Consider the following 23,734-nt stretch of genomic DNA (forward strand, 5'->3'; position numbering starts at 1 on the left):
GTGGTGTGTCTATGTGCAAATCTTCTTCCTTTTTTTTTTTTTTTCTTAAAGAGCGTCTTGCTCTGTCACCCAGGCTGGAGTGCAGTGGTTCATTCGCAGCTCAATGCAACCTCCACCCCCTGGCCTCAAGTGATCCTGCCACCTCAGCCTCCCAAGTAGCTGAGACTACAGGTGTGCACCACCATGCCTGGCTATTTTTTCATATGTTTGTAGAGACAGGGTTTTACTGTGTTATGCAGGTTGGTCTCTAACTCCTGAGCTCAAGCAATCTGCCTGCCTCGGCCTCGCAAAGTGCTGGGATTACAGGTGTGAGCCACTGTGCCCAGCCATAAATCCCCTCTTGTAAAGACACTAGGAATATTGATCTAGGGCCCATCCTAATGAACTCATCTAACCTGATTACTTCTGCAAAGACCCTGTTTCCAAATATGTTCACATTTACACATACCAGATGTGAGGGTTTCAACATATCTTTTAAGGGGACACAGTTTAACCCCTGCGTCAGGCAGCTGTGGCTTCCTCCTTCCCCAGCATGGAAGGTGGGCACATACTGCTGGGCTTTCACAGTCACCAAGTGCCTTAATCTGTGCTCTGACTGCACCGGGCAGCTCCCAAATCTTTGTTTTTAGCTCCGTGAGAAAACACTGGGCTTAGGGGCGGGGGATACTGGTGTTGATTGACTTGGCATGTTAACTACCCACTTGCTTTGAGAAAGCTGCCTATGTTTAGACTTGATGAGGATGACACAGACTTCATAAACACATCATCCAGTAGGGAGTTCTCCATTACAAAGACATGTTGATGCTGGTTACAGAGAAAGAGATCGATTGGCACTAACGTGACCATGATCCTCATGGAGAGAAAATACTTTGGCATGAGCGTGCTGTCAAAGAGGCTTCTAGAATGTCAGACTGTTTTCAAAGTGTGTTTTGTCTTATATTTAAAATATCATGGCTGGATGCAGTGGCTTATGCCCGTAATCCCATGTGGGAGGGTCACTTGAGGCCAGAAGTATGGGACTAGCCTGGGCAACATAAAAAGACCCTGTCTCTACAAATATATATTTCTTAATTAGCCAGGTATGGTGGTGAGCGCCTGTCATCCCAGGTACTCAGGAGAATCACTTGAGCTCAGGAGGTCACAGCGGCAGTGAGCTGTGATCACACCTCTGTAGTCCTTGGCAATAGAGCGAGACCCTGTCTCTAAATATAACTACAGCCGGGTGCAGTGGCTCACGCTTGTAATCCCAGCATTTTGGGAGGCCGAGGTGGGCAGATCATGAGGTAAGGAGATGGAGACCATCCTGGCTAACACAGTGAAACCCCATTTCTACTAAAAATACAAAAAATAAGCTGGGTGTGGTGGGGCATGCCTGTAGTCCCAGCTACTCAGGAGGCTGAGGCAGGAGAATCACTTGAACCCGGGAGGCAGAGGTTGCAGTGAGCCAAGATCACGCCATTGCACTCCAGCCTGGGCAACAGAGTGAGAATCCTATCTCAAAAACCAAAAAATTTTTAAAAAGCCTATCTCTGAAAATAAATAAATATCATATGTTCATTGCACAAAAATTTGAAGTTATAGAGAAAAACAAATCTAGTCAATAACAAATATGTTTACAATTAACTAAAAAAAAAAACCTCTTGAGAGCATATTGATTGAATGAGTCACTGATTGGTTGGTGGATTGCTGAAAAGTTATAAAAACAGCATGTGTGGGAGATGGTGTTGAATTCAAAGGAAGTAATCATTCAAAGTGAAGCATTATTGGGAGAACGTGAAACCTTCGCTTGCATTTGTATTTCCTAACCCTAAGTTTTGGCCTTAACCTGGTCAGACCTGCCAAGTTACTGTCAATGTAGCAACTGGTTGCCCTGAAAATGGCATGTCCAGGGATTCCTATGTGGATAGTAGGGAAGCGGGCAGAGCGTGAAGTCCCTGGGCAGAACTCGCTCAGCCTTGGTAAGTTGTACTCCTTGATATCACCACCCTCTCCCTGGCACAGGAGAGACAGCAGGGGATAGAGCCATTCTTAGGGCAGATGTATCCCTCAATGACTGGCAACAGCTTTTCCTTTTGGATGTCCTACTGTTAGAGTCCCAGGATCACCCACAGGCATCACCTCTTCTATCCACTCAAGCTTATGTATTTCAGCCTCAAAACACTTTGAGAGAATACATAAGAATTGGGTTGTGACATTTGTGATCCATCCTTTCTGTAGTCAAGCAGGATAAAGAGAGTTCTACATTGGCCCCATTTTATTTCAGATTTCTCTTGGGGTAGCTGAACAATCTGACCCACTGGGGAATAAGAGACATTTGTAACTGGGGTAAAAAGCACTGCTAGAGATGAGGCGTGTGGTTACAAATGATAGGGTGGATGATATCCTAAATTGACATAGCACTTTCCAGCTTACAAAGCACATTTATAAACACGATCATATTTTGCTTTGGTTTCCTAAAATGATCAGTGGATGGTATGGCAGGTTTTACACCTGAGACAATGGATGTTCAGAGACACGGAGTGGTGTGTACAAGGTTATCCTGGGGAACTCTTTCAGAGCCCTTTGCTGTACATTGTGTAAGAGCCCCATGAAGCAGAAACACATCACCTCCTTGATCCTATAGGTGAGGAAATCGGGACTCAGAAACGTCAAGAGGGAAGGCTCCTGAGGTTTTATTTGGAAATGGCTGGCATGAGGCTAACATATAGAGCATCTTTTTCGGGTAGTATGAATCACTTTTTAGTACATTACACAGAGACAGAGAGATGGGAATAAAAACAAACTTTTATATGGTCTAAGAATGAGGATTTGTTCCACATATGAGGAGGAGGGCATGTACAAGTACATCCACGTCAATTCCTGCCTTCCCATGGCCCCTGAGCACTCGTCTTCACATGTCATTTCTCTCTGTGGTCCCACCTGCAGGCTGTGGAAAACGTATTTGCTTTAGGGACTCAACGCTGTGGCTTTAGGTGCTCACTCTTCCACGTTTTAGCTGTGAGAGATTGGGCTTATTGCTTAACCTCTGTGAGCATAATCTCCTGATATGCAAAGAGGAGATAATACCCCGTGTCTCCTGAGATTATCGTGGGATTTCAATAAAGCCAGTGAGTTCTCAGAAATGGGCTAGGCACACAGGAAGCGGCCGATAGATGATTTTCCCTCCGTGGCATGTCTGGTATAGAACATATACCCTGATATCTGTCCACTAGGGGTATTGGAGAAGGATGTGGCCTGAGCAGAACTGAGGCCCTTACTCTGAGGTTGTCGTGGAGAGGAACGCAGCCTCATAAAGCCAAGTTCTGCAGAATTTCACCTTTACTCACTTCGGAATAGAGAAAATGGCATGATAATTTTTAAAAAGTTATTTTTTCTTCTTTCAAAGAATGAAGGCTCGAGAGAGGTATTTTGTTAAATTTTAGATCAGTAAGTGCTGTTTGCCGAGTAATGTCTAAGAGGAGCGATCCCAGCCATTTCCTTGGACACGAGAGCCCCCGCCGAGTCCCATGCCCCTGGCAGGCTGCTGGTGTCCAGGGGAGGAGGGCTCCTGGGGTAGGCCCCAGGCATCACCTGTGTCTCCCTCCAGCAGCACCCCCTGTGCTTAACCGGAGCCTGGGCCTGGGCTTGTGAGGCTAAGACCGTCTGGGGTCTGATGCCTGCTGCTTCCCGTCTCATATCTCCCGCCCCTTGCCCCTCCATCTTCCAGGGGGAGCAACTGTCTCTAATAGGGTGGCTGTGACAGATGCTGTGGGAATTCTGAGTTTGGGATAATGAGCTGTCATATGTCATTTCACTTAAACACAATAATACAAATATTTTGATCAAACAATTTCTCCAGCTGTTGAGCGAAAGCAATAAAAGCAGCAGGGAATGCCAGTGAATTCTCTGTTTCTGAAATGCTTTACCCTTTAAAAGCTGTTGCCTGTTAACTCTTTCTGTCTCTGCCTGTCTCCTTTCCCTCTCCTTTTCCCAGCCCCTCTGATTTCCCACAGCATGCCTAGTCTGGGGCTATAAATAAAGAGACTGAATTCAGGGACGTGAAGGGGGTGAAATTGAGCACAGCTTTTTATTAAACATCCCTTAGGCTGGCCGCAGAGCAACCGCAGCTGCTGCAAACTTGTAAAACCTGGCTTGGCCTGGTCACTGCAGCCCAGCCTCCAAGTGTCCCCCAACCCCCACAATCACATCCAACTTTTACTTAGCAGTCTTTTGAGATAAGCTATCTTTGGTGGCACCTGGCCCTTGGTGCTCCCTGGCTGGAGTCTGGTTGCGTGACTGATTTCCATGGCAGAGTTCTCTGGCCCTTGCTGCTTACTCTCCATGCTGACTTGGCTGTGGAATCCCTTCCCCGTCTCCAGGCAGAGAGGGATGTGGATGTTTAAGGCAGCACAGGGGAGGCTCAGGAGTCTGGAGGGACCCTGAACACCTGGTCTTGGAGGATCTCAGCAGTTCTCCTTGCCAGTGGGCAGCAAAGGTGTGACCACTCTGAATGCATCCTTCAGGCTGAAACTCCAAAAAGGAATGCCCTGTACCCTGCTTCCTGTTTTTTTTTTTTTTGAGATGGAGTTTTGCTTTTGTTGCCCAGCTGGAGTGCAGTGGTGCCATCTCAGCTCACTGCAGTCCCCACCTCCCAGGCCAAGCAATTCTCTTGCCTCAGCCTCCCAAGTAGCTGGGATTACAGGCATGCACCACCATGCCTGGCAAATTTTGTATTTTTAGTAGAGATGGGGTTTCTTCACATTGGTTAGACTGGTCTTAAAGTCCCAGCCTCAGGTGATCTGCCCACCTTGCCCTCCCAAAGTTCTGGGATTATAGGTGTGAGCCTCGGCGCCCAACCACCCTGCTCCCCTTTTAAACCATGACCCCTGACTCAGGAATGCTGCCAGTTTGAAGTTTCCCCTGTGAGCCTGTTGTTTAGAGGTGGGACCAGATCAGGTGCTTTACTTGACACTGGATGCTCTTAAAAGCCAGCCCCTTCCTATACCATGCTTTCCCTCTCCATTTCTGGGGAAGCCAGTCTGAGCTAACCTGCATCCTATTCTGGGTTCTAGGGACCCTGACTTTATTGCTACTCTCCTCTCTCACTTCATTCTCCCTCCGTTTCAGTGGCTCCAGTGCCTTTCACCCATAAACAGAGCCCAAACACCCACACAGAGCTCCTGGCCTTGGGTCTTCTCTAGCTGCCGCCCTGTCTTCTCTGTTTGCAGCCACACATCCTGGAGTGCCCCACAGGGTTCACCCTGGCTTCTCTACCACTCAGCTTCTTGCAGTGCACACACCCTGCCTCCCAAAGTTTGTGCTTCTTGCTTGAAACTGCCTCCTCTCTGGCCCCTCGGATGCCCCTGGCTGGTGGTTGTCCTGTGTCTCTGCTATTTCCTCTGCTTCCTCTGCACAACTCTGCTTCCTCTGCTCATCCCTTAACTGCCAGCCTCTCTCCAGGTGTCCTCTTGTCCTTCTGCACCTTCCCCGGAGATTTCAGTCACTGTGATGTCACCATCCATACCCGTGTCGCCTCTCCTGCCTCCATCTCCAGGCTAGACTTGGCTTTCAAATCCCACCTCCCTCCCGACATCTACCAGGAGCCTGACTGTGGTGGTCACCTCAAACCCCACCCATCTCAGGCTGAATCAGTGCGTTCTCCTCCCTTCTCTTGTGTCCTCTCCTGCTTCCTTCTCTGTTCCTGCCTTGGTCCCACGACCACCATTAACACTCACTTGGGCCAGAACCTTGGTGTCAGCCCAGCTTCCATCTTTCTCTTCTCACCCATCTCCTTTATCCTTTTCTTCTACTTCACCCAGAGCCCCTCCTCCACCCGATTCATCTCCATTCCCCACTGCCCTGCCTTGATTTTTTTGAGTTGTTACATCTCTTGCTCCCCACCTTAATTTCATTCCATTCCAACTCATTCTCCACGTTGTTACCACGAAAGTAATATTTCCGAAAGGTGTGTCTGATCATTGCAGTCTCCTACTGAGCCTTCCCGGCTCTCTGGAGCCCCTCGCAGGCCCGGCCTCAACATCTTCCACACTTCCCTGGTTCTTGGAAGGTCTCCAGCAGCAGTAGCCTCACCTGGGAGCTTACTAGGAATGCAAATTCTCAGGCCCCACCCCAGGCCTACTGAGTCAGAAACTGCTGGCGTGGAGCCTAACAGTCTTCATTTAAAAAAGCTCTGCAGGAACTTGGAGGCAAGGTCTAGTTGGGGGACCGCTGCTAGAAAGCAACACTGAGCTGTTTTGGGGTCACCAAGCACATCCTTGCCTCTGAGCAGGCTGTGCCTGTCTGTGGTGTTCTTTCTCCACCCTCCTGGTCATCTTTCTGAGCTAGGCTTTTCCTCGAGGAGAGAAGGTTCCTCTGACCCTCATCCCTCCCCTACCTGGTCCTCTGACCACTGCTCTCTCATGTGCGGTCTTTGGACCTGGGAGGCTTTTGAGCTGTTGTGCTTGTGGGTGGCTTTGTGACTCATTGGTCCATGTGCTTCCCTCCCCACTGGGGCTTTTTGGAGCAACCTGCTTATTAGGCTCTTGAAATCCATGGGGTCTGGGGCCTGGGGCCTAGGGCCTGGCAGTGCTGGATAAATATGTAGAGTGAATTTTTATTTTTTTATTTTTATTTTATATATATTTTTAGATGGAGTCTCACCTTGTTACCCAGGCTGGAGTGCAGTGGTTCAATCTTGGCTCACTGCAACCTTTGCCTCCCGAGTTCAAGCAGTTCTCCTGCCTCAGCCTCTTGAGTAGCTGGGACTACAGGCACCTGCCGCCACGCCCTAATATTTTTGTATTTTTAGTGGAGACAAGGTTTCCCCATGTTGGCCAGGCCGGTCTCGAACTCCTGAGCTCGAGTGATCCATCCGCCTCAGCCTCCCAAAGTGCTGGGATTATAGGCGTGAGCCATTGCACTCAGCCCAGTGAATTGGTTTTGACTTGTTCCTGTGTTGAGCAACTATTTACTGAGTGCTGAGGTGTTAGGACTGAAGCAGCCCAGAACAGAATTCCTAGTTCCAGTTGTCCTATCTAAACTTTAAGAGTTAGCATCGTTGAAGAGATAAGAACAGCTGTGTATCAACCCAGCAGTGATTTGAAGGGCGGGCAATGCAAGTGAGGTAGTGACCTTGAGAGAGCCACTGTGACTCCTTCCTGAAACCTCCTTTAAACCCAAGACCCCTCTTGGGCACTGACCTCTCCTGGTCTCCTGCTTGACTTTGGCGTCCTTCCTTTGTGTTTCCTTAATAGGATAATGCAGAATGAAAGTCAGTTTTTTGTCTCGTTTTTCTGCATTGAAGAAGGGAGTTGGACTTTAGTGCTCAGTCCTGATTTGGGGAATGTGGCCCTTTCCTGATTTTCACCTCCTGATGACCTCTGGCTTTGGATAAGAAAACAGTCTTTATTCTTTGGGGACAAAGATTTTTCTGAAAGCTCCCATACAGGAGTGTTCTCTAATTCTTAAGATTCCCCATTAATGTTTTTTTTTTTTTTTCTTGTTGTAAATTTGTTACATTAGCATTTAATTACTCTTCATGACAGTATTAAATTTCACGAGTGATTTATAGTTGTCATAGAGACTTCTATGATTTATTGCAGTTGGTATTTGAGGTTTACCAAATTCTTAAGAACCATAAGCACTGAAATTGTTTAACCTGACCCTGTCCAGAACAACCACAGGATGGGTGAAACCCCAAATTTAAGTGTAATAGAAAGAGCTGCACCACCCACCCCATTTTTATTAGATGTTACTGTCTACTATTGTGATACTTGTATATTGTGGAGGACAGCAGTGGTGGGTATATGTGTTTTTGACACAGAAAAGCCAGGGGAACCCTTCTGTTTTTAACATGAGCCCGGAGCCGGGCGCGGTGGCTCACACCTGTAATCCCAGCACTTTGGGAGGCCAAGGCAAGTGGATCACCTGAGGTCAGAAGTTTGAGACCAGCCTGGCCAACATGGTGAAACCCCGTCTCTGCTAAAAATACAAAAATTAGCCAGGCGTGGTAGCGGGTGCCCGTGATCCCAGCTACTTGGGAGTCTGGCTGAGGCAGGAGAATCGCTTGAACCTGGAAGGCGGAGGTTGTGGTGAGCTGAGATTGCACCACTGCACGCCAGCCTGGGCCACAGAGCAAGATTCTGCCTCAAAATAAATAAATGAATAAAAATAAAATAAAAGATGAGCCCCATATCCTGTTTCCTGGATGGATAGGTATGACCTGGCATCTGTTGGTCAACCGAGGGGCTGACCCTGGTGCATTCCTCCTGCGGTTCTAAGATAAAAGCCAGAGCAGTGCGGTGCCCACTGGGCTGAGTCAGGGCTTGCCTGCTGTGTGACAGATGGCTTCAAATCTCAATGGAGCCCAGACTTTAACTTGCTCATGGTCAGCTCCCCAGAGTTTTCAGCGTGCCCCACGTCTTTGTTGGAAACCGTTGTCTCCACTTCTGAGCTGGAATCCTGACAGCGCACCCCGGGCTCTGTGCTCCTGCTCTGGCTCTTGTCTTGAACTTTCTATCCCTGTGTCCTTTTGCTGCTCCCGTCCGTGTGTTTTTCTCAGGCACAACTTGCTGCGGTCGCTTCAATGAATAATTATCTCAATGAGGTGTTGCTTTGTTATTTTCACCGGTGTAGGGGGAGGTGTAGCTGCTCACTTTGGTGTTGTCTCAGATGACTTTCTCCGCTTGCACTTGCAGAGAAAAAGGTGTGCTCTTGGGCTGTGCCTTCTCCTGCCCGGGTGGTGTGGATAATCCTCCAGGGTCCTTGGCCGCAGAGCAGATAATCTCTTCGGGGTTATCTGTTAATTACCAGTGAATGTGTGAAGTATTTGTGCAAAGGCTTTTGAAGTGAGCTCCATGCACTGTTGCCTGGGCCGGCACAGGCCCTACTTCCCTGGCAGAGGGCTTCCAGGCCCAGCTTGGTTCCCCTCAAGTGCTGGTGGTATTCTCTTGCTAAATTGTTTGCCTTTCTAATGAAGTGAACTGTTTGACTCTGCAGTAGAAGGTATTTAACCAGGGACTAAAGTAAATGTTGGAGACATTCAAATAAGCCATGCATATCTGCTTTGTGGAGGAAGGGAAAACAGTTTGGCCTCACTCACCTCCGGGGAAGAGTCGTTAAGGAACTGTTTAAATAATAAACTGAGCCGGGTGAGCGGATATTGCTGCAGCCCAGTCTGGGGCTTTTGTGCTAGTCCTGGCTGGCCTGGGAATTTCTCTGCAACAGCCACGAGGGGAGGAGATAGCCGCTAGATTCTTGCAGTTAGTAATTGTGATTTATTTATGTGTGGAGGAACTTCTGCTGTATTCATTCTTGATTAAAACAAGCCCAATTAGCCCTCAGGACAGTGGGCCGGTGGATGGCCACTGTGTGAGCCATGGGGGCAGGCCCCAGTGGCGGCAAGAGAGCGTCATCCTGCGGTTGATGTCTGTCCTGTGCCCTCTCTGATCTGGCCTGGCTAGGGGCCTGCTGCCTGCTGGGCTGGGTCCCTGGTACCTGGGAGAAGTGTCTGAGGGACTGGTGCACGGGGACCAAAGTCTGTAAGCCTGAGGCAGGGTCAGGGTAAAGTAGGGGACTGAGACCTGGGCAGTGAGGGTGGGATGTATGTGATAACCCAGTGCACCCATGACAATGTCTGTTGTTAGCAGCTTCTAGCTTTTGCTGTCAGCAAGGGTGAAGCTGAGAAGGTCGGAAGTGAGAATACTTGTGTGGGAAAGGTAGTTGCACTCAGGACCAGCTCCATAGTTTGTGGGGCCCAGTGCAAAAAGAAAATGGGGGGAGGGCCCTGTTGAAAAATTACTAAGAATTTCAAGGTGGCTATTTTATAACGTTAAACCATGCTCACACTCTTCTGAGCGCAGGCCCAGGGGCTGCACAGATTCCACGCCTAGGTGGTTGGCCCTTCTGTAGCTTCCAGAGCTCTGTAATCAGGCAGATCTGAACTTGAGGCCAAGCTTTGTCAGTTTCTAACTGAGAGACTTTAACTTCTTGCCTTCTCTATCCCCATTTTCTCGTTTGCAAAATAGGATATGAATACTTAGTTCTATGGGTTGTCATGTAGTATAAACAAGAAAATATATGAAAAGTGTTTAGGGTAGTCCTTAGCACATGTGAGTGCTCAGTAAGTGATAGTTCTTTTCTTTTCTTTTTTTTTTTTTTTTTTTTTGAGACGGAGTCTCACTCTGTCACCCAGGCTAGAATGCAATGGCATGATCCTGGCTCACTGCAACCTCCCATTGTTGGATTCAAGTAATTCTCCTGCCTCAGCCTCCCAAGTACCTAGGACTACAGGCACAAGCCACCATGCCTGGCTAACTTTTTTTTGTATTTTCAGTAGAGACAGGGTTTCATCATCTTGGCCAGGCTAGTCTTGAGCTCTTGACCTTGTGATCTGCCTGCCTTGACCTTCCAAAGTGCTAGGATTGCAGGCATGAGCCACTGCGCCTGGCTGTGATAGTCAGTTCTTTTTTGAGCATATTTGTAGATATAACATTTTTTCTTTCCCCTGACAGCTAAGCTGAGGACAGTGTATGTCTATTGTGAAGTTCAGGAGACAGAGTGAGGTCCTTGCCACAGACTTTAGGGACAGAGATATGGAGGACTTTTCTTGGGTCTTATGATCAGAGAAGGCTTGAGAGCAAGAAAGAAGCATGGCCTGAACCTTCAGATTAGTTGTGAAGCTGAAGATACCCACATAAAGTTGTTGACTCTCATGGTAACTTGGATGTTGATGCTGGGGAAGAAGTACTTAGAAGGAGCAGTGACTTATTAAACGTGGGTACAGTCATGTGCTGCCTAAGGATATTCAGGTCAAGGACTGACTGATGTAAGATCGTGGTCCCATAAGATTATAATGGAGCTCAAGAATTCTTATCACCTAGTGACATTGTGGTTATCATAATGTCATAGTACAGTCACTTTATTTTTCATAAATTCAGTGTAGCCCAAGTGTGGAGTGTTTATAAAGTCAACAGTAGTGTACAGGAATGTCTTAGGTCTTCACATTCATTCACCACTCACACACTGACTCATTCAGAGCCACTTCCAGTGCTACAAGCTCCATTCATGGTCAGTGCTTTATACAGGTGTAGCATTTTTAAAATCTTTTATGCCATATTTTTACTGTAACTTTTCTGTGTTTAGATATATTTGTCATTGCGTTACAATTGCCTAAAGAATTCAGTAGGGGGACATGGCTACCGTACCGTTATAGCCTACACGCCACAGGCTGTACCATATAGCATGGGTGTGTGGTAGGCTCCACCATCGAGCTTTGTGTAAGTGCACTCCATGGTGTTCACACAATGACACAGTCACCTAAGGACACGTTTCTTAGAATGCATCCCATTATTAAGAGATGCATAACTGTTATTTAGAATTTATGAACCATCTTCACCTATGTCAGCTGGGGCCTTTAACAACTTTGTGGAGTCAATAGAGTCAAGTCTTACTGGCCTTATTTTATGAATGAATGCAAATTTCTATTATGGCTATTGTGATTATTGCAATTTGTTTGTATAAATATGTCTTTTCTGCTGCCTTGGGTGAAATGGAGAGCAGACAGATCACCTTGGGAAAGGTGTACCCAGCCAAGGATCACAGCATGCATCATTCAGTGTGCTGAGTGTTTGGTCTTCTCCTGATTTTGGAGAAGGGGAAACTCAGTAGAAAGGATGACTTTCCTAAGGATTCATACTGAGGGTGATAAATTTTGTAGAAGTATATATTGGTGTCAGGATGACCAGTAGGTTGCCATCAATTTGGTCTGTTGCCTCGTGTCAGTTATTAAATCCATGCTTTGTTTTAAATGCTTTGTTTAAATCTCGTATTACCATGCTTCAAGTCTTTAGTAACACTTGCAAACAGCGAAGAAGTATGAGAAGAAACCTTGCACTCTAGAAATAAGTGTCGGCCACACCCTCTGACTAGTGGAAACTCATTGAGGAAGTGCAGATTGAGGTCATCTTTGTGTGAGTGTGTCCACTATTACATGTCCATGTGTCAAGGCTGTAGACCTTAGGGCTGGAGGAGTGGACCTAGGCATACAAGGTATAAATGCAGACTCCGGAAATAGACCATGTTCTCTGTCCCGAAGGGTCCTTGGAGCACATGGACATCATTGACATCAGTTACCTACCACATGTAGTTTGTAAAGACTGAGCCCCATGCATTTGGTCTAGAAGCCAGGGGTCACTTTGGAGAGAGGGAACAGAGGACTCAGATGGAGATCCCATTAGAGCCTGAGCCTTTTTAGACAAGGTGAGCAGCTGCTGAGTCCATATGAAGAGCCAATAAGATCACCCTCTGAGGCTGCAGAAGGGAAAGTGGGCAAGAGAGCTAGAGGCCTCCAGGAAGCATGGGCAGCAGCCAGCCAGCCACCTGCGCTCAGTGATAGCAGCCTCAGGACCACTGCCTCCCCAGGGAGGAGAGTCCCCAACAGAGCCCAGCCGAATAGGTTTGTTGACATCCCAAAGCCTATCATCGTCCCCAGTCCTAAAGCAGAACGTTGGCAAACTGAATTCCTCTGGGGTGTGAGCATATTAGCTTGTCTGGACTATAGGAATCATGGAGGGAAAGAGTGGGAAATGAGTGGCCTCTCCCTTTTATGGGCATGGTGGGCTTGGGGGCCCAGGCAAGGTGCCTCTTGCCTACAGCATAGATTAGACATCCAAGGCATTACCATAGGAGTAGGTACTTTAAGGGGCGGTAGGTCAGAGATAATCTGAAATTCATTCAACATTCCAACTAGAATCAATGTAAGAATCAAGATAGGAAGCCAGATGAGATAGCGAGGAAGGGCAGCGTAGCCAGCAAGAGAGGAAGCCACTAGTTAGAACTTCAGAAAGTGGAGCTTGGAGTCGTTCTGAACCAGCCTGCAGGCGGCTGTGGAACTTTTCACCTCACATCCAGGAATGAGTGTGAGGTAGCTGCAGAGTGGACGGTGGACTTGAGAAGGCATTCTAAAGAAGAAAGGTATTTCAGACTCCTTCAGATGATACCATCTGATAGATGCTCACGTAGCCAGTGTCTTTTGAGGTGTGTATAAAATGTGCAGCTTGTGGCTAACATAGGGTTGCAGAGACAGGAGAAATAGAAGAAAAATGGGGAATGTTTTCTTCTTGCATTCTCATGAACCAAGACATGTGAAGGGGATTTTTTTTTCTTCCTAAGCAGTGAGGGATTCTCTCCCTTTTCTCTCCTTTTCTTGCTCATCCTTGCAAGGAAGCCACTTTGTGTACTTTATTGTTTTACAGTCATAGTGAAAGAAACCCTTAAAACAAACTCTTTGCTTAAAAGCTTTGTGTCTTTCTGCAAACAATGATGCTTCTTAGACAGTGAGGGTTCAGAGTTGAAGGGACAAGAAAGGGGAGCCTTTTGATGTTTCCAGTGTCCAATAAACATGCTAGAATTTCAGTGGATTCCAAAGTGTAACAGTAATAGCAGTAAGTACATGCCAGAACGTTTGATGTTATTGAAAAAAAAAAGTAGGTGGTGGTGGGGGCAAAGGGGCCCCTGTCATTTCTGTCATGAGCTTTTAAACTTTTGACCTCCAACCTTTTGTGTCAAAGAGCTTTTTCCATATGGGTGTTAGTAGCCCGATCAAATATCCTGAATTCACCAGAGCCATCAGTGTTTCCCTGATGAGAAAGGGCATTCTGAGTCTTGGAAAGGTCCCACCCAGGAATGTGATTGCTGAGTGCCCACTAGTGTCTGTCCTGTCTTAGAGGTGGTGGCATGGGGTAGAGGGGTGAGGCGCCCACTTGAAGTTACTCACTGCCCAGCAGAAGGCAGGCAGCCTGGTCAGGCTGGAAACTGTTCTTCAGAGTGCTAGGATTTGGCTCAGCATGTGCAGGCATCTGCTGGGCCTTGGCCCTGTGCGTGCTCTGAACATGGGAAGCATTCGAACACCTGCACAGGGAGGATTCCAAAGAGGCAGACCATACCTGTGGGTTCCCCTCATTTTGCCTGTTATTGGAGGCCCCTTAGGTAGATGGAAGCGTCCTGTAGTTTCTAGGAGGGATGGCTGGCCTGGTCCACCAATGTCATTGCATGGCCTCAGTTTCCTTTCATGTCTTTCCTCGCCCTGTTCACCTTTCCTAGAACAGACGTTTGTTGAGTTCCTGCTGGGCATACATGGATAAGTGAGCCTCCACTGCCCTCACACCCCAGACCTCTTGGGAGGGAAAGAAAACAGCTCTGACCTGGCAGTGTGTGCACCCAGCAGGTGTACTCACCCCGACGTTGCCTGGCAGGAAAGGCAGCATGGTGTGCTTGCCCCCACAGCTGTGCTTGTATAAGCTCCGTATTCAGTAAATGTGTGGCTGTCAGAGGGAGGGCACTGAGGATGGGCACAAGGCCTTCAGAGAGAGAGGAAGTGGGGAGAACGCAATGTGGGTCCAAGTACCGGTTCTGGCCAACCTGAATTATGGAGAAGGGAGGAAGGAGTGTGTGATCCCATGGAGCCCCTGGGAAGCCTTATGAAGGGGGTAGTGTTTGCATTGAGTCTTGAAGAGGGGGTAAGACTTGGGTAAGAGGGAATTTGTCCTCAAGTGAGGGGACACCGTAAGCCGTGAAGTGCATGGTGCCTGAGAGAGCACTGACTCATGGATGGGGAGGTGTCCTGGACAGAGATTGGAGGCTGGGGCCTGAGATTCACGGTGAAGAGTGTGGGCTGGAGTGGGCAGGCTATCCTGGGCCACTACACAGGAGAGGATAGATCCCCTCCCATGAGAGAGGGGAGGGATATGGTTCAGACTGGGATTTAGGGATGCTGGTGTGGAGAGTATATTAGATAAGAGATGACAAAAAGCCTTAACTCTGACATTGTTATGTGAGAAAGTAGAATGTCTTAAGAGCCCTGGTTCTGAAGTAAAGAAGACACGCAGCTCTACTACTGTCTCCCCATGTAACACTGGAGAAAGACAATTTCTCCATCCATAAGAATGGGCATACGAATACTACCTGTTTCTCAGGATCAGGCCACAGGAAAAGATAAATGAGGTGAGTTTAAAAGGCATTGCATGTGTCTGACATGCATTATTCAGTAAATTGCCCTTGTGCTCATCATGATTGTTTTATATTATTTTTAATTACTACTTACGGGGCAAACCTTGGAAGACCTTTCGTTGTTGATTGACAGGAGCTACAGATGGAGTGGATGGTCCAGATAAAAGGAGCAGAGTCAATAATCCTTCAGAGCTTCTTGTCTGGTTTTGGGCAAAATGAATGTTCCTTATTCTTTTCTTAATTGCCACAAAGTTGCCAGCCAGAACACTCTTGAAATACTGCTGGTCTTCCAGGGACTTCCAAACATTTCCAGAAGTGATTCTTTATGATTGGTGGCAGCATTCTCTCTTGTGCAACTGTGAAGATGGGTAAACCTCTTGATAGGCTGAGCCTGAGCCCTGGCAATCTCTGGTGGACCTGTGTTTGTGTTACCTGAGAGCTCCTTGGGGCTGCTGCCTCCCAAGCAGGATTGACAGTTCATGAAGGTACCTGGGTTTCCTCACCCTGGCAGGAATCATGTTTGAAGTGCCAAGTCTGATGTGCTCTGGTATTGGAATAGAAAGAGCACCAAATTTGCACCATAAGCCCATAGTTTTATGCAACACTGGGTAGATCATTTAGCTTTTTTTGAGTAGTAATAAAATTTTCCCTTCTTAGTTCTCAGGATTGTCTTGATAATAGAACTTAGAGAGAAACAAGACTTAGGAGAAAAATAATAACACTTTGGAAATGCTTATTTAGGGTTGTCAAGAGGATTCCTTAAGAAGATGTATTTATTATAAAATGGACTGTTATTTCGCTTTCACATCTCGCTACCGACGTCTGCTAATTTTGCAACACTAAAAGCTGTTTTTGCAGTGGATTTATTTTGAGTAGAATATAACTACAGGCCTCTCCTTAGTGGATCAGTTGTTGGTTTCCTAACTAAACCAGGCTTAATTTAAACTTCTGAGTCTATTGACTCTAGGGTATCTGTAGTTAGATCTGAGATAACCAAACACTTTTATAGAAACATTTCCTCTTCTGCTTTCATTTCATAACCGTTAAGAATCCCAATGTGCTGAGAAGGAGAGATCCCTTGAGATCAGGAGTTTGAGACTATCTTGGCCAACATGGTGAAACCCCATCTCTACTAAAAATATAAAAATTAGGCGGATGTGGTGGTGGGCACCTTGTAGTCCCAGCTACTTGGGAGGCTGAGGCAGGAGAATCACTAGAACCCGGAAGTTGGATGTTGCAGTGGGCTGAGACTGTTCCATTGCACTCCAGCCTGGGCAATAGAACAAAATTCAGCCTAACAAAAAGAAAAAAAAACAAAAAAACAAGAAAGAGAATCCCGATGTGTATTTTTAGAGCTATAACTGTGACTTTTGAATTTTGTTATATAAAAATACAGTCATCGATATAAAAATTTGTCACTAGTCACTAGTTTCCATTTTTTAATTTCCAAACTATTTATTGTCACTGAAAATATGACATTAGCATGTTTCAAAGTAAATGGATTTGTCACTTTTAAGCGATTCCTTATATGTTTGCATGTGATTTCCCTGAGAGAGTTCTGCAGTTCAGCTAGAATGGCTGTAAACCTTTCCTTATTTCTCTTTGCTGCCTTTCCCTGTGGTTATTTTTTCTCTTATCCTGGCAGGAAAGCTGAAAACAACAAAAATGTTGGATGCATATATGTGGAATCACGGGCAAGACACATTCCAGAGACTCTGTTTGGAAGGTTATGGTTGGTCAGCCAGTAGGTAGATGTGGTTTCTTTCCACCATTGGGCACCCAGTGGCTTTGATCTTGACGGGAGAAACATGCAGACTTACTGGCAGAAGAAGTTAGAAGTTTCCCGAAAGGGGCGAGATCGATCGTTGGTTCAGGACTAAGGACACATTTGAAGCAGTAAAGGCAGAGGTTTCTTTTGTCAGTTCACTTGCCGTGAACCATTTGTCATTTTCTTGTAGGAAACGCATGAACACGTGTGTTGAGGAGCACAGCAGGGATCTGACTGTTTAAAAAAGAGGAGGAATTGTGGGTGTGACCAGAGTGTAGCAGTGGGTAGCATTTAGGTCTAAAATATTAATTTATTTAATAGTCTGCATGCTTACACAAAATAAATGTTAGAAAGCTTGCTATTTGAGAAGTGGGGAATGTCCATGGAAGTTGATACAGCAGGAGTCAAGACCGCCTTGTAGTTGCCAGGAGTAAAAGCTTATTGGGTTTTAGAAATAGCTTACTTTTTGTTGTTAATTAGCGTTTCATGTAAATTTGTATTTGTTTTGCTTAATGTATAAGATAACTTCAATTTTCAAATGCTTAACTGTGCTATTATTTGCTAGATTTTATGGTTAATTTCATCTATTATCTTTGCCTTGGAATTTGTCTACTTGTTAGGTTTTGCTAAAATTAGATGTGTCTTTATGGATTAGTGATTAATATGAACACTTTATTAAGTCAGTCACACAAGCTGGCATATAAGGAAAGTGCATTTAAAATATTTGACACACCTAGTGTTATTACTTAAACAACACAATAAATATAAAATTGATATATGTTTTTTCGAAATGAACAATTTCGGCAAATTACTTTATCATAGTACACTGGCTTAGGGTTTGTCAACCTTTTTCCATAAAGGATCAGATAATAAATGTGTTCCCTGTCTCAGCTGATCAGCTCTGTTGTTGATGTGGGAAAGCATCCATAGGCAATATGTAAGCAAATGAGTGTGGCAGTGGTCTAATAAAACCTTATTTAAAGGCAACCTAAGTGTCCATCAGCAGATGAATGGATAAAGAAAATGTGGTACATATACACAGTGGAGTACTATTCAGACATAAAGAAGAATGAAATCCTGTCATTTGCAACAAAATGGATGGAACTGTGGGTCATTGATGTTAACTGAAATAAGCCAGGTGCAGGAAGACAAACTTGATCTAACTTATTTGTGGGAGCTAAAAATTAAAATGATTGAACTCAGAGAGATAGAGGTAAAAGGATGGTTACCAGAGGCTAGAAAGGATAGTGGGGTCTGAGCAGGGAGTGGGAATGGTTAATGGGTACAAAAAAATAGAAAGATTGAGTAAGACCTAATGTTTGTTAGCACAACACGGTGACTATAGTCAAAACAATTTGGTTGTACATTTTAAAATAATGAGGAAAGTATAATTGGATTGTTTGTAACACAAAGGATAAATGCTTGAGGTGATGCATACCCGATTTACCCTGATGTGATTGTTATGCCTTGCATGCTGTGTCAAAATAGCTCATGTGACCCATAAATATATACATCTGCTGTGTACGCATAATATTTAAAAAACTTTAAAAATAACTTTATTTACAAAAACTGGCCCACATGTGATAGTCTGCAGATTCCTCCTATAGCATATACTCTTCAAGTTAAGGCTCCTGCCATTGTGTAAAGTAGCAAAATAATAGATATTTAAAAAAAAAGATGCAGGGTATTTTTACAAGATTTCTAGAGTATGCTAGAACCACAGCTTCTTTAAACTTGCATGACTCTGTAGAAAATCATATAAATAAGATGTCCCATTCTGATGACTCTGGAGGAGTTTCTAACCCCACGTAATATGCCTATGAGACCAGAAAAAGGATTCCTAGTACTCCATGAGATGATGCCATGAGGATCCTGCCCAGCACGTCCACAGTGGGGCACTGTAGGGTGGCACTCGTTAGATTCCACTCACAGCAGATCATGGCGGGCCACAGACTGCCTGGCTCAAGACACGTTGCTCAAGACCCTCCTTGTCAGGTTGCCTGGGGTGGCCTCAGAGGGCAGATCAGCTCATTTCTGGTGTCACATCATCCATAGGCAGAAATAGCCAGGTTGTCTGAGTTAGTCAGTCAGTCTGGGTTTGGAGTCCATCCAGTCTCCCACAGTCCACGGAGCCCAGGAAAAAGGTCTTACAGGTGGCATGAGAGTGATGACTGGAGAAGCCCCATGGTGGGAAGAGACAGTGATGAGGCCTGGGCCGCCTCTCTGCTATCTCACTGGAGTGAGTTCCTTGGCAGTCGGAGCTCTCTTTCTCTCTGTCCTACTCTCTCTTTCTCTTGCTTGAGACCTTTCATTTTCTAGACGCTGGGTGGTTATTTTGGTTGTAGCATAGTGGATGCTGTTTAAGGATATTCCCGCTGATGGCAGATGATTGAGTGAGTTTGAAGGGACTGGTCATTCCTGCAGGCAGGGCTAACCCTAATGAAAGAAAATCATCTCTAGTTCTGGTGTAGAGTAAATTCCAAGGCCAGAGTACAGACGACTTCAGGATTTCAGTCACCCACGAGGACTTCTGCACTTGGCAGTTTACTCTTGCACTGTCTCCGGGGCACTTTCAGACCATTCAAGTATCATTTGGTGAATTACTCCTTCAGGGCACTAACCGAGGGACTTTGATCTCTCTTTTTTAATCTGTAATTTTTATATGCAAATTTCAAACCTTAAAAGACAGTTTTCCAGGATGGCATCCAAGAGATCTTATAGCCTGAGGATACTAAAACTATTTCTTGGGAGAAGGATGCAACTAGAGATAAATCTCTAAGTGTGTTTCTCGGTTATGCTCTGGCTACAGGTTTTATGATCAACCCAGGCTGTTATGAAGAGACCTAAAAATCAATGCCTCTCATTTCTAATGAGACCCTTAATGCTCCACGCAGTGACAGCCAGTGTGAAATGGAATACTGACAACTCTACACAGCACAAATATTTTTGCTATGCATTTCAATTTAAACATGTGTCAAGCCAATTACGTATTTATAGGGTTTAAAGACTATTCCACTCAAGCCTGGGAGAATACACACTCTTCAAATCTCTGTTTCATGTAAGAGGACTCGGGTACAATAGTCAAACCTCTCGCAGGTCTGTAATAAATCATCTTTGCAACCATAAGCATGTACAGTTGACTGCTTACCACTGCTCTGCAGACCCACCCCCACCTGGTAGAATTTTAATTCCCTCAGTAAAATTGATTTCACCAGTTCTGCACATTATTCTCCCTGTCTTCCATTTAGCCCGTTAGTTTGCTGACAGTAGAGTACACAGCACTTAGCAGCTGGTTTGTGGAGCTATCAGTCAGGAAATTGTATGATAAATAGGAGGTAGCCAGGTTTTGTGGCACTTCCTTCTGCTTCAGCAGTTTTTGCCTGACTTTGGAGAAGTCATCATGTGGTGTTTTGTCAAGGGCCGGGGCAGGAGATGGCTGCGGCGCGGTAACTTATTACACATACGCTTGAGTTATGATGCGTCACAGCTGCGCTGCTCATGTGTAAATAATAACCCGTGAGCTGGGTAATTATGGCGGCTCTGGCGACAAGGGCCTGTTCTCGTCATGTGGGCTTTCTTGGACAGCATTTTGGGCCGGTGATGGAATGTGCTGCTGAGCCACATAGAAATGACAAGCTGAGACGCCAGCAAGGCAAGTACTCAACGTTTGAGGATTCAGGAGCGTTTTTCGAGAAACGTGTTAGGATTGATGTCATGGGATGCCACGTATGTTACAGGACATGCTCATACTGCTTTTCATTCTTCATTTATCCTGTTAAGCTATGGTCGAGCACGTCTTGAATTGAAAGAGGGGTGTTCCGTTGCATTTTCCCAGAAAGTGGCTTAAGAGGTGTGATTTCTACCAATAACCAACACAAGGCGTAATTGTCCACACAGACTTCAGCAATCCAGGAAAAGTTATTTTAAATTTAATCAAGAGGGGAAATGTAGAAACAGTGAAATGCTTAAACCAAAACCAGATGTCTGGTCAAATCAGATCATATCCATTAATTTTCTGTTCTTTATTTAAACCTAATTGTCGAATGCAGAATTCATAAATTTCATTGGGACATAAATAAACATCTGGTGCAAACAGTGTTATAGGATGCATCACATACTTTCAGTCAGGATTAACTTTTCAATTCGCAAAACACCATGGACTCAACAGTGAGAAATGACTACTTAGTGCCTCAGTAATTGTGTTTTATATTTCCCTCTCAGATTTATTTTTGCAGTACTAGGTCATCTTCTACTTCTTTCTGAAAGAGGGAGAAAGGGTGAGAGAGAGAGAGAATTTGAATCCTGAAAGAATAATTTCTTGAAAATGAGAAGGTGGCAATGTCTTTTAAATGTTCATGACAGCATTGTAGGTTTTCCTTGAGGAAGAGAATTTTATATTTGTTGGGTACACGCTTTTCATTTTATGGGGTTAATTGGTTGGTCTTCACTCAATACACGTAATCACTGGAACTTCACTATAAATACTCATATGAAAGATAATGACCGTTACTTCCTGGGTATGTGAGGCATATATTAAATGTGGAATAAATTAACACATTTTGAGCCCTATGTGTATGAAAAACATGGATTTGTACTTTGTCATAATTCCTAGTTTCACCCACATAGTGAAAACCAGGTACAGTTAACACCCACTTATCTGGTGGAGAGAATTTCATCATGCAGAACACAGCCAAGCTCCATGGAGTAAAGGAGTGAAAATACCTTCCAACTCAGACATAGTTGTCCATGTCCCTCAAAGCAGATGCATAAACTGGTGCATGTGAGATGCCCTGAGGAAGTAGCTAAGACTTCATGAATGTTGAATTCACACCCCGATCTGGTGGGTTTATTTCTCTGATTTCCAAGAGCAGATGATGTGTATTAAGTAAGAAGTCTACAGGCCATGCAGGTTTGCATCAGCAGTGATAGCTCAAAGGTGTGGAAGAGAAAGAGCCATCCCCGTATTTCATGGCCATCCACCCTCACCAGATTTCAATTTGATTGATTTGGGTTTGTTTTAAAGTTTAAAATCAGGAAACATTCACTAGTATATTCAGGCTTTCAAACTAGTGCAAACGATGACCCCGCTTGATTTTATGTAGTTTTAAGAAAGATGAATAATTTCCATTGAAAATGGTTAAGTAAGATGGAATCTTTGGTTCTACAGAGGGTGGCTTTGAATTGTCGTGATGGCTGAGTTATGTGCAGCAATGAAGCTCCCAACATTGCTGAATAAAGATTCAACTTAAACTTTCAAACTTAGCAAATCAACTTTCAATATTTGCATTACAAGGATAATACCTACATCCTTTCATATTATGTACTAAGTGGTGAACTTAAAATATAATAAATTTTTATGTGGATTTCATAAAATGTATAAAGTTTGATAAATGATCAGGTCATTAGTCATCCCTCACCTGTTGAATTTTCAGCGTTGTTGTATATCACAGTACTACAGTGACAATGATACAAGATCAAAGTGATTCCTTCCTCTCTCCACACCACCCAACCCCTCCTCCCCAGTCTTATGACAGTCACAGAGTACAGTGAGTAATTGACATTTTCAGTATAATAGCCCTCTTGGAAGTTTTCTAGATTCTTGATCTGGTGGTAAACTGTAGAATTACAGCTTTGGGTCCTTCCCTGGTAGACTGTAGAGCTTCTATTAATCTATGCTCATCATTTTTTAGTCTTACTTGATTTTTTTTCTCATAAATAGTCTTAGATTCTTGAAGGCAGCAACAACAAAATCAAAACAAGGGAAGTAATGTTATAATTTTAAAAACATGTTTGTTATGCTTATATTCTAGCAGTTTCTTGTTGAAGAAAATTTAGAAATAGAGTAATGGATAGGGAAGGCAATCAAAACCACCTGAATTCAACATTACACACATCTAAGAATCATCCACTCCACCCAGTTGGGACAGTGGTGTTGCTGACCTCAGGGGGTGCAGCCACCTCCTAATGTGTTTGTTTGGCATGGCCTCCCAGCCTCCTGCACCCCGTGGGGATGCTCTGTGCATTCTTAAGTGGTCCATCAGAACCTGTCTGCGGAGAGGGCCCCCCTTGGAATCGCCTTTAGAGCCTGCTACCCCAGCACTAGGGTGAAATAACTGGGAGCCATTCTGAGGCTTGTTGGTGTACACATCAGTCCTCTCTGGGCAGGCTCCCAGCATGACCAGTGTGGACCCATCACATGTGAAGAACATGTCCTGGTATGTTTGCTGTTGTATTCGTCTCATAGCCATGGAGTCAAACCTCTGGGTTTTGGATCCATTCATTTTGCTTCTTGAAACTTGGGAAAACCTTGACTCATCATTCATGCTTCTAATTATAAAATCTGTTAAAACTCTTCAGTTTTTACAGTGAATTACTACTTTTTTTTTTTAAGAAAAGTAGTTTATTTTCAGAGACAATGGGTGCGAGTTTCTAGGACTAAGTGGGGACGGGGGAACTATTTTTAAGGAAGAGCACACACCCAGGAGCTCAGGAACCCGGAGCGGTGAACTGGGGAAAGGCAGAAACAGGAGGGGGGCTGGGGTCAAGGTGACTGTTAATGCTATCTTGGGAGGAATTCCCTGAATTTTGTTCTAGATCTCTCTCCATGTGAGTTTGAGTGGGTTAGCTCATCTCTTCCAGGAGGCTGCACAGCACTTCTCTGGCCAGGGCATAGATTTGCTGCGTTTGTGTAGGGGTCGTGGAGGCCTAACCCAGGCCAAGAAGGAGGGGAATATGCATTTAAGTTAAAAAAAAAAAGGAAGCATGTGTATGTGCATATATATATCAGCCACAGATTCTAGCGAGCCTTTCCATTCTTAAAAGCATCATGAGCATGGGAGAAATGAAACTAGTATTTGTATTACAATGTCTTTGTCGTCTAAAACTTGACAGTATAATTTCATTTTTCAAGTAAGTGTGTTCTAATTTGTTCCTCTTGGCTTTGTGTCTCCCTTCAGCCCTTCTCCTCTCGTCAGCCTATCT

At 45.0% G+C, this 23,734-nt stretch overlaps 1 protein-coding gene across 4 annotated transcripts in view; it reads left to right on the top strand.

Moving 5' to 3' along the window:
• Window positions 1-23,734, top strand: part of GLI3 (GLI family zinc finger 3) — a 286,664-nt gene that overhangs the window by 135,924 nt on the left and 127,006 nt on the right. The gene's annotated exons all lie outside the window — the stretch shown is intronic.

This window comes from Cebus imitator, unplaced genomic scaffold, assembly GCF_001604975.1.
Source record: "Cebus imitator isolate Cc_AM_T3 unplaced genomic scaffold, Cebus_imitator-1.0 Scaffold510, whole genome shotgun sequence".
Classification (NCBI taxonomy): Eukaryota; Metazoa; Chordata; class Mammalia; order Primates; family Cebidae; genus Cebus; species Cebus imitator.